Raw genomic sequence first — 12,710 nt, 5'->3', positions numbered from 1 at the left:
CTGCAGGGAGGAGAGGAAAACAACAACTAACAGTGTTAATCTCTACTACTGTACATACTGTACATAACAATACAGACGATAACTAGATGGAAGCTGAATCTGGTACCGAGCAACTTTTTCCTCTTTCTGACATTAATGTTGTCTGGGATACAAATAAAATGTATTACACTAAACTTAAGAAAAGCAACAACAAAAAAAGACGAGCTACACGAAACATAAAATCAAAAATGTTCAATAACTTTTTAATAATAATCAGTTTGTAAAAAATAAATAAAAATAATAGTAAAAAAAGTTTAAAAAAGCAATTGTCATGCATTTTCGACGTTTGTAGAAAAAAAAGTAATCACGAAAATAAGAAACAGCAAATTAGTCCAATTAGAAAAAGGACAAAATTATCATTTCACAAAACAAGACAAAATGAATATGCAACATGATCATTTCTTTTTTTAAATTATACTAAATTCAAGATAAGCAACAGCAACTAAAAGACGAACTAGACGAAACAAAAAAATCTACATTTTTCAAAAACTTTGCAACAGGCCTGGATTTTAATCTAAGTGGAGAAAAAAAACAATTTGTAAAAATGCAAAAAGTAAATTTTTTACATTTTAATTTCATCTACGCCTGATTCAACAGCATGTTTGTCTCAGCAGCTTCTTCAGGACAGATGCTCAAATCGCCTTCAGACCACGAACGTATCAAACACAGGCAGTTAGAACAAAAAGGACGCCTTATTAAATATGAATATGAAGCTACAACCCCGGATTCAGCCATGCTCCTCAGGTGTGACGTGACAGTGACGAGAAGCACAAGGACAGTGTGATGATGATGATGAAGACACATGCAGGAGGTACAAGGCGACGTGAGCGACACGCTGACGGCTGCAGTGATCAGTGATGATGCGACGGGACAACATGGTGACAGGCTGGTTATGGATGCGGGGCGAAGCAGAACAAAGCAGCGAGCGAGGCGGACGGACGGGCACGAAGACGGAATGAACGACACACATGGAGTCGGGGGGCGACGACGTGTCTCTTACGAGTCATTTCGACTCTGGTAAAGTCCCTCCGGGGTTTTCTTCCCCCGCTGGACCAGCCGGGGCCGCGGGCGGCGACTGGGGCCCGGGCGGCGGAGGCATGGGCAGCGGCAGGGGAATGGGCTGACTCTGGCTCTCGGGGCTTTCTGGCCCCAGGTTGGATGTGGGCTGGCCTATGATTACTGTGTTACCTGTTGGGTTGGAGCATGACAACACCTTTCATTTCCTCCAGATACATGTTCAACATTAACACACAGAGTCGGCCGTTTGACAGGATTCGTGAGAAACAAAATGGACGCTCACTGGCTCATGGTGGCGAGCCCGAGTCAGACGTTCGCCCACCAACAGGTTTCTTGTTCTCTTTTCGCTCATTGTGGGGACTGTTGGGAAGACGTCAGCTCGTACGGACACTCACACAATATGTCAATACTGCCGTGACCTTTCTCTACTACATTTTAGAATCTAGCATTAGGGCTGCAACTACCGATTACTTTCATTATCGATTAATCGATTAGTTGTTTGGTCCATAAAATGGTGACAATGTCGATCGTGTTTCCCCAAACCCTGAGAGGATGTTTTTATTTTTCGTACCGTCACAGAGGAGCCAAGGAACCAGAAAATATTCACATTTCAGAAGCCGAAATCAGAGAATTTTGACTTTTCCCCCCCATAAAATCTACTTGAACTGATTAATCGATTATCAAAATAGCTGGCGATTAATTTAGTAGTCGATTACTAATCGATTAACTGTTGCAGCTCTACGTAGCATTAAATAGGAATTTTTTTGGGAAGTGTTTGCTGTTCAGGTAAAGTCCTCGACTGGTCTAAAGGGAAAATGCTAAAAAAAATACGACGAATCAGCAAATGAGAAGAGAAAAGACTGATTCACTTAAGTTTTAGGGTGAAAGACAAATTCCAACCTCTCAAAAATTTAAGATAAGACTGTGGAATTGACAAGATTTCGTTGTATGACAACATAATGTAACTTCACATTAATAAATAACAATATTTTGACTCTCTTTTTGAGCCATGAGCTACAAAAGGCAACATGTAAAAGAACATTATTGTGAGGTTAAAAAACAGGCTCAAGTAATAAATCCACAAAAGAAAAAGAATAAATAACAAAAGTGTAATAAATCCTGCAATGTGTCTATCAGGCTTCTGGTCTCAAGAGATTGAGACAACAACAGAGGGATCTACAACTCTTTGTGCGTCCACAGAGATTTAAATCATCAGTGTACCGAGTGTGATACGAACGTTTTTGTTCCCGTCTGAGACGAACTAATCTTATAATTTCTAGATTCAGTAGTTAAAATAACTGTTGCGATCAGACTTTTAATCCGTTCAACAATCTGCTGAACTTCACGACACTTTGTTTTCAAAAGAATGCAAAAGGATTTAACACAGAATTAGTTACAATGCACCTTCGTTGTTTTCAACGTTCTCTCTCCACACGACACCTTTTAAGGATCCTGCTTCATTTCTTAAGTTGTTTTTTCAACATCGACCGGAAATACCAGAAAAAGTTTACTGTTATTCACGATGATCAATCCATTCATTTATTCATGATGATGATGATGATGATTATCATCATTATGCTTAATTGTTATTTGCGGATTGGGGATGTGGGTGGGAGAGGGCGAGCGAGCTGGATGTATTTATGTGTTTATGTTTTTGTAACGTTTATGTGTTATGTCATTTTTGTTACTCTTGTATGTTGTGCTGTGTTAATTCTGTATCTGTGTTTTAAAGGACCCCCTTGAAAATGAGATGCTGCGTCTCAAGGGGCAACCCTTAAATAAATTAAAATGATTCATTAACAAATGTCTGCTGCATGTCCAGGAAAACTTGGATAACTATTTATAATTTACAGAATTCAAACTAAATATAGTTTAGTATAGTTAGACATTCATCATTTTCATCATGTATAATTGTATCTGACTACAAATGCATCGTGGGTAATGGAAAGCTTCAGGAGCTCGTACTCTGCCTGTTAGACTGAGTCAGATAATGGAGGATAATTAAGTCGTTGCCTTGTGGGACATTTTACTGTCGATCACAGTTTGTATCCATGTCGAGAGGACTCTCTCTCTCTCTCTCTCTTGACCTGCAACAAACAGGAAGTTAAAACCTAAACCCCCATGAACCCACGACCCCTCCCTCACCTCCGTCCTGCTCCGCTTTGATCTGGGCCTCCAGGTCCTCGGGGTCGACGTACTGGTAGTTCTCGTCGTCGTCGGGCGGTTTACACTTGCCGCAGCAGAAACAGCAGCAGCAGCAGCAGCAGCAGCAGGTGAACAGAGTGCAGCACAGAACCAGACCCTGCAGAGGAGAGACGAGAGACGAGGTTCAGACAGAGTACTGACCGTTGGAAAATTTAAGTTACATTGAGGTTTTTTTATTTAATATCGTTTTATAGATCAATCGAGTCCTGTTAGCTCAAATTTTTTATGTAAAGCCCAATATCACAAACTTCCCTAAGGAAATTGAATGATTAGAAAAGCAGTTGTGTACAGTAACATATTATTTTGATTGATTTAGGACTCCTGTATGTGTGGGCAGCAAATTTCCTCTCTTTCACTCTATTTATATATATATGTATATATATATTATAATCCATCTAGAAAATAAAGAAGACGTAGGAAAAAAATACTGAAATTAATTATATCTTGGTGGTGATTAATATGTTATAAATTATAATTATTATAAATAATAAAATATGACTAATTATGAAGAAGGGGTGGGATTAAATGGATTAAAAATTCTTCACACTCCTTTTCGAATATGTAAATTGAACTTAAATTTTTTTAATATTTGTCTTTTGTGTTTATTTTTTTTGTCTGCCTGCAATGGTACAATCATTTGCTTTATTATTATTATTTATTGTTTTTGTTTACTGTTTTAATTTCGTTTATATATGACATTTGAACAATCAATCAATCTATCCATCAAAATTCATGTGCGGGGGTAAAACACTATAAACTATGACAAAGTCGCAACAAAAATTATTATAAGTGGATCACAGTAGAATTTCTTTCGAAATTTTGTTTTGTTGACTTTATTTCGTTCGTTCCAATTGTATACTAATCAAATCAGAGCTTAGGCAAAGAGACAAACATTTTGCGATTGATTTGTTTCCTCTCAGATTTAAATATCTTGATAACTTGGTTGGTAAAATTCAAAAATAAGACTTGATGACGTGCACGAACCTTAAACCACCACTTGGACATGAGGAAGTAGTATTTGACGCTCTCCTCCCCGAACTGCTCGGACACGTACAGGCCCATGGAGCCGTACTCGTCGTAGATCTTCCTCTTGGTCTCATCGTTCAGAATGGAGTTGGCGTTGTTGATCTCCTTGAACTTCTCCGCCGCCTCCGGGTTTTCGGGGTTCTTGTCCGGGTGATACTTCAGCGCCAGTTTTCTGACAGGAGAGAGACGACGGGGAAAAAACTCGTTCGCAAATCAGGCGGCGTGGTCGGGTTGAAAGGCAAAATGTGATATTTGTTGATATCTTCAGTTTATTAATGAATAGCAAATAATAATAATATTTTAAATGAAATGTTGACAGGTTCCTCCACCAGATCAAATTCCAGATGACAAGCTGATAAAGGTGAGACAAACCACATCACAACCACAAATGATGACTTAATCTTATTTATAATATATTATAGATTCATTTCTAATATTCCATTTCCTTTTTTTAAATTTCGTACAAATTTAAATAATTTGTGTGACACTGCATACACAAAAAGTTTCTATTAGTATTAGTAGTATAATAGTGTAACCTGGAAGCGAAAACAAGTAGTCAACTGAAAGGCAATTCGTCAGCAACTGTTTTCGTTATGAATTATGAATTATTTGTAATTCATAATAAAATCTTAGTTGTGAGGATTAGTGACTTCTCTTTTTTGAATGAGTTGGAGGGTTTTCTGGGTAATGAGCCATTTGATGATATCACCTTGTATTTTGAGAGTTTCACAATGTTCTGAGACTTTTCAGATCCAATTTTTTTAAAATAATCACCTGATTAGTTGAAAAAGAAAATAAGAATTAGTCATTGCCCTGATAACATGACTTTAGTCATTTAATGATGCTCCTTTGCGGACACAATTATTTATTTATTCATAAATATGGTTTATGACACTTTATAGATATTTTTGTTTTTCTGTTTTTTTGGATGCAGTGTCACACACTTTATTTTAATTTTCTGCTTCCAGTTTCAAAAAATATGATTAATTCCTTTGTCTGTTGCAAAGATTAAAAAAAAAGAAGTCACTTTTAAATATTGCCATGTGCATTTTTAAATCTTATTCGATTTATTCCTTAACTGAAAGAATGTCCACTTTGATGAATCATTCAGAAAAGGATATTCAAATAAAGAACATTATCATAAGTGGTCTGAGCTCGTCTGAGACGTTACAGCTGGAGGAGCAGGAACGACTGATTTGCCAACTACACAATCGTGAACAGGATTATTCAAGCAAAGGGATTTAGGAAATGCCTGAAGTAATAACAACCGTGCGATCAGGACGCTGCAGAATCCAAAGTCCCGTCGACGGAGGGCGGCTTTAAGAGAGTTGGGTAATAGATTCCCGTTGCCGAGCGCTCACCTGTACGCCTTCTTGATGTCCTCGGCCGTCGCTCCCTTCTCCAGGCCTAGCACCTTGTACACACTCTCCCCGGCGGTGGACATCTTCCTTTGGGGGCGGGAGGGGTTCGGTTCAGCCATGGCTCACCTCTGTCGGAGAGGGGGGAGAATGAGAACTCACCAACGGCGTCAGGCGAGGCCCTTTAAGATCACATGTGGCACGGCTCAGCACGTTTCAAACACTCTGAGACCAAGAGAGTGATGAGAACTTTTAACTGTAACTTCCCACTGCCGCGGTTGTTTACCAAAGGAGAAGCCGCGAGTGGTTTATGTAGATCGTGACTCATCTGGAGGCGAATGAAGGATGTGAACCTGCGCTCCAGGTCCGAGTGTCGCACGTCAAAGTTGGAGACGACAATCAGCTCCATATTTAGGTATCAAGACACAGTTTGAGGGTTGATAAAGTGTTATGCAGACGAAAAATGGATGAAATACAGATTTACAAAAGAGAAAAACATGGCTCGCCGTCTTGAGTTCTTGCTACACGACTGACTGGCGACGGGGATTCACACACACTGACTATGTGTGGGACTCATATGTATATGTAAATCTTGGGGATGCACTCATGCCATAATAAGAAGCAAGAAATGACTGAATGAGGTGAAATAAAACACTGGCTCAGTCGAACTGTCGTTCCAGTGAAGACACTGGAGCGTCTCCACTGCGTCAGTCCCTCCTCCTCTTAACGGAGACCGGGGTCACGTCTTAATTCCTACATAAGCCAATTGCTCTGCAGCCGTATGAGGGCGGGCTCGTAGTGAGTCCGTAGTGTCGACCGCACAGCGTCACGAGCAGGACTCTAATCGGCCCCGGGGCCGAGGAACCGCCCCTCCCCGGTGAGCCACGTGCACCTGAGAGAGACAGAGGGGAGTGACCACCGAGATGCGACTCGTCCCGTCTCACATCGCGCTGCCTTGCAGATACTGTCAGAGAGTGTGACGGTGACGCAGCTCCTCTGTACTGCGTCTTGTCCAGTCATCTTCACGTACTTGTGCTGCTGCTTTACGTCCTCACACAAACAACTTCACACTCTGCACTTTCAGGTCCCGTGCAAGACACCTGCCATGATGTGGTTTGCGTCAGGGAGCAATGCGAGAGGTAGAAAAATGAGTTGCACAATCTGACAGAACCACCGCGATCGCAAAGTCGAGCATTCAACGGCAATAAAAAGAAAACAGAGCGTTTGCGACGTAGTGAACCGCTCACTGCAGACGTGAGAGAAGATATCGGTCGGCAGACTGTCACGGCACGGTGCCCCGCCCCCCACTACAGCAGTTGAAAAATATCGAATCTCGGGCCCCAAACACAATCGTTCGTCTGGAGTAGTGTTTCTCTGGCTGCACAGCAAATGCAAGTCAAATATAATTTTCTTTTTTCCCTTTTGTTCCCTTCACCATTTCCCCCCCGAGGGAAACATCTGGCTCGTCAGCTGATAAACGCTCCACTACGTTCTCTAGTCACATACTGTGTGTGTGTGTGTGTGTGTGTGTGTGTGTGTGTGTGTGTGTGTGTGTGTGTGTGTGTGTGTGTGTGTGTGTGTGTGTGTGTCTCTCTCTAAACTAGAGATGTTCCGATAACATTTTCCTTCTCTTCCCAATCCTGATCTGGGTAACGATATACAGAAGGGATTTCTGTTCTGTGTTCACACACACGCCGACTATTATTCAGCCACGCGAATAACGCCGTCCGGGTCGTTGACCGAAAGAAGATTACGTTTTTGCTGATCTCACAGATTATTACCCCCTCGTCCAAGTCCGTGTCACAGAGAGAGAGAAGGGGGCAACGTCCTGGTCACAGTCTGCACACACACACACACACACACACACACACACACACACACACACACACACACACACACACACACACACACACACACACACACACACACACACACACACACACACACACACACACACACACACACACACACACACACACACACACACACACACACACACACACACACACACACACACACACACACACACACACACACAGATCTGTGCCGCTGTGTGTGATCAACAGAAGGTGCAGCATCGGGCTGAGAGCAAAGACAGAGGGAGGGAGGGAGGGAGGGAGGGAGGGTCACTGTCCGGGCTGTCGACCGACCGACCCGCGACGAGAAGCATCTCTACGTCCTGACGAGATCGGATGAAACTGCACAGGAAAGAAATCCAAGGAATTCTTCAACGAAAGATTATTTCAACCGAAAACATGTTCGACTTCCACTGTCGGACCTGTTTGCTGGAATATGGACAGCAACTCCCAATTTACACACGAGGCAGATTTGCAAAAAGGATTAAAATCCCGAGACAATTATTACAAAGAACACACACACACACACACACACACAGTGACCCCATCTTATTCTAGAGCTGCCTGAATAAGGGTTTCGTTATTTCGACAAGGCGTTATGGAGTTATTTCTTCTCTTTGTTAAAATCCAAACTTTGGAAATTCGTGTCAATAAGAGAGAAGATGTATGATTTCCTTTTTTGTGGTTATTTTAGATAATCATCCATAGTTCATTGATGATTGATTATATTCCATAATTTTTTTTTAATTGAGATTTTCCAAAGAGAGCAACTCTTTTGAAAATACCCGTTTTTCTTTCATTTCAAAAGCTCTCAAATTATGCCGCTACAATGAATCCATTATTCCATCGATGGAAAAAAATTGGTATTATTTTGATAATCAAATACACATTTTAGTAATTTTTAAGGCTTAATGTGTCAAATATTTCACGACCAATTGGAGATGTGATGCTATTACATGTCTCACATGATAGTAAAGTGAATATCTTCTGATATCCGTCACCATCATCATGTTCTCCATCATGGTGCAGCAGTCGCATAAATTTAGGGCTGTGACAAACTATGTTGAATTTTCTTTTTGATTGATAATGACAATAATTATTAGTTGCAGCCCGAGCAGCAGCTACGACAGTGTTTAAATCCGGTCGGGCTCGTGACTGGAATGAACCCTGCGAAGGAGGAAATCAAAAAAAAAAAAGGCACATTTATGTTTCCTCTGCGATGAGAAAACGCTGCAGGCCCAGATGGCGTCGCCGGCCAAAGCCAAGAAAGCGTGAGCTGCACAATCCAGTTCCACATGGAAGCAGTTCTGCGGCACGTGATGAGAAGCAGTCGGGACGTTTGCGTTTGTAAAAACCTCTGCACCGATCAGACCGCCACGAAGCTGCAGCTCAGACGGAAGCGATCGATGGAGCATCTCCGACTGACTCGGGTCTATTAGCTTAATTAATAAACTGCAGTCGCCGTCCTGAACGTGGACGAACAGAACTGGTATGGTAACGAAATATAAACTGGAGACGGGGGGGAAAGGAAAGAGTCGCAGGTTCTTTTCCTTTCCAAACATTTGCAGACATACATGTTACTTTAAACACGATTCGTCCGGATTCTTTTGAGCTCAAAGGTTCGTCAGCAGAGGGAGAACCAGCATGTGTGTGTATGATGAGACGGTCCTTTGGTACATCCTTAATGAATTAGTTTGCTATTTTATGATGAAATATAAAAGTATGTTTATCTCAAAAGTCAGTTTGTTTCGCACACGACCCAATTGTGGCGACGAGAAAAGACTCAAAAATCCCATTAACATGTCAAACGCAGATAAAACTACGTGACGCCTTGTGTAAAAAAACAAGATATTTGTTCAATAAATACTCGTCTCGAAAACTAGAAATCTAAATTACTAGAAGATTATAAAAAACTCACGCTCTTTCACAACATTCTGGCTGTAAATTACCACGGACCCCTTTCAGCCAGCATGAAAATTAATAAGTGAGCACAGACACAAAGAGATGTTTATCAAGTCCATATTCAGAATTTGCACTTAAATTATCACTTGAAAAAAAAAAGAAGCTATCATTAGTAAAGCGAACATCTAAATCCTGTGTCGACATAGCTTGTTTTTGTTTTTTTAAGTAATAAATGAATCAAATTCATTCATTTAAAATCATTTAAAAAGGACTGAGGGCAACACTGAGCGAGGACAACAGCTCTGAAGATATTCTGTCGCTCTTAAAATAGCTATTTCTTTATTGTTAAAAATAACAATGGCTTTCTAAGGTGTGCTTGTGTGTGTGTGTGTGTGTGTATGTGACGTGTTAACTATGCAAATGCAGCTCAACACAAAATAACCCACATTCAACATTAGAGAAGACTATTGTCTTCACACAAACTATTGTCTGGTGAGCAGAAATTCTGTCAGCCAGAGCGAATAAAAACTGGAAATAAGCAGAAAAAAAACAATCTATCACTGACTTTATTTGTTCAATATGAATGACTATGAAATACAAAGATATTTATGGGTTAAAATCATCTGTGTCTGACAAAAAGGGGAATTTACGAGTGAGCTGAGACCGGGACGAGACCACTGTGACGTTCACTATCAGTTAATCTGCTGATGATCTTTGTGATTTAAGACATGTGCGTCTTCACCTTTTTATACAATTCCATTTGCGTGATGTGAACGCACCATTAGACTCCAATAAAGAACTTTTCATTTTTTTAAAGCTCCAGTGTGTAATTTTTGTAATTTCCTGCCGGCATCTGGCGCATAAAGTCGCAAACCGCAAACCTACCGAGCGACCGACAGAGGACACTGTATGGCGGCGCACCGCTGATTCCAGTTCCGGCTTCAGGCAGCGTCTGAAAATTCGACATATACTGGAACCGTTTAGTTCAACAACCGTATTCAACACGACGTAGAAACATGGAGACTCACACGGAGGTCGAGGCCACCTCATGTTACTATATTCAACTCATTCAGAGTTGATTATGCATATATGAACACATATTTACGGACAATATATTAAACTTCTTTGAATAAGTTCTTTTAAATATTACACACCGTAGCTTTAAGTAGATTTTCTTGATTACAATTACGTACGTATGTGTTCATACAGTATGAACACATACTGTACATACAGTATGTGTTCATACAGTATGAACATGCATGAACACATATGAACACATACTGTATGAACATATATGATCACATACTGTATGAACACATACTGTATGAACACATATGATCACATACTGTATGAACACGTATGATCACATACTGTATGAACACATATGATCACATACTGTATGAACACGTATGATCAAATACTGTATGATCACATACTGTATGAACACATATGATCACATACTGTATGATCACATACTGTATGAACACATACTGTATGAACACGTATGATCACATACTGTATGATCACATATGATCACATACTGTATGAACACATATGATCACATACTGTATGAACACATATGATCACATACTGTATGATCACATACTGTATGATCACATATGATCACATACTGTATGAACACATATGATCACATACTGTATGATCACATACTGTATGAACACATATGAACACATATGATCACATACTGTATGAACACATACTGTATGAACACATGAACACATATGATCACATACTGTATGATCACATACTGTATGAACACATACTGTATGAACACATATGATCACATACTGTATGATCACATACTGTATGATCACATACTGTATGAACACATACTGTATGAACACATACTGTATACAGCTGCCCGGGTCCGGTGAAGGAGGAACGCCTCGTGATCATCGTCTGTTTGTCCTTGTGGATCTTAATCCGCTGCTAATCTGCTAAACTAGTTACACTTTCTATCATTATTATTTTTTTGCTACACCAGTTATTCATAAATACATGTCACGGCAGAAAAAGAAAGAACACGTCGCTGCCTCTTGCTGGTTCAACTTATTATTCTTTCATTCTTACTCACCGGAAGTCGTTTTTTAGCTCAGGTGCTGTAAATTAGCCGTTAAGCTAAGCTAATTTCCACATGCTACAAGTAGCTTCTCATCATAAAGAAGTGTGTTAATAAAGTCAAGACTTTGTGCATGAATATATAAAACACCACGGGGTACATGTACAGTACAGTACAGTACTCGTGGCCCGTCACGTCCAAGGTACCCAGCTAGCCGCTGTAAACAAAAGCTGCGCCGAACTGCGTTCACAATCCGGGCAATTTCATTTTGCATCACCATTTTAGCGCAATATGTGCACAGAAAAATTCCACCTAACCTTTTCCGCACATCAGCGGGAGCAACATCTTTAATTCGGCGTCAATTAAATGATCACTAACGCGTGATTTGATTCAGCAGGAGAACAAAATCCCCTCCGGCAACAGTCGTTCCACACGTCCGCTGCCACCGCCCCTACACATTCATAACGTTCACCGTTAAACGATCAACATGGCGTTTGTTTGTTTTTGTTTCCCCCCATAACGTCTGACCTCCAGGAGCTTATTCGTGTTTCACGTTTGCCGCGTTTTTAGTGTAAAAAAGTGCAAGAAAAAAAGCAAAGTGCAGCCTTAAATCGACAGATTTCTGAATGGGGTTTGGCATGACAGCTACACGTTAGCCACATAGCTCGTGCTAGCTAATTCAGATGCCTTACCTTGTGCAAACTGAACACTGTGTATCTCGCCGTGCGGTTAACTGGATCATAGAGGCATCCGGGTCGTAATGTGTCTCTCAGCTCCCGGTTAAAGGCTCCGAATCGCGGTGAGGAAGGAGGGGGAAGGTAGTAGCCCGCTGCGGCCGCCGGCGGTTCGTTGTCGCGGCTTCCTCAGCTCGAAGCGGCTCGAAGACGATCGGCTGCTCTTGCTTCCTGCTTCTTCTTCTTCTTCTGGGTTTTTTATTTTGGAGGCTGGCAAACAACAAATTGGTGCATTATCGCCACCAACTGGTATGGAGTGTGTAGCTCATCATTGCTATTATTTACTACATACAATAAGACTAACCAAACAACCAAAACTTGCTTTTATATGATGTCAGCTTTTTATATTGTCTTTTTATATCTTGATTTATTTTTATGCAGATATGTGACCTGAATTATTCCAATTATTGTTGGAATGCTAATTTTAATTGTCTGTGATTTTTGTATGTTTTTGTGAAAGCACTTTGTGAAGCAATTTCTGAAAGGTGCTATA

Source organism: Scophthalmus maximus, chromosome 18 (genome assembly GCF_022379125.1).
Source record: "Scophthalmus maximus strain ysfricsl-2021 chromosome 18, ASM2237912v1, whole genome shotgun sequence".
NCBI lineage: Eukaryota > Metazoa > Chordata > Actinopteri > Pleuronectiformes > Scophthalmidae > Scophthalmus > Scophthalmus maximus.
The sequence above is the reverse complement of the archived record's forward strand: the minus strand, read 5'-3'. Positions refer to the sequence as shown.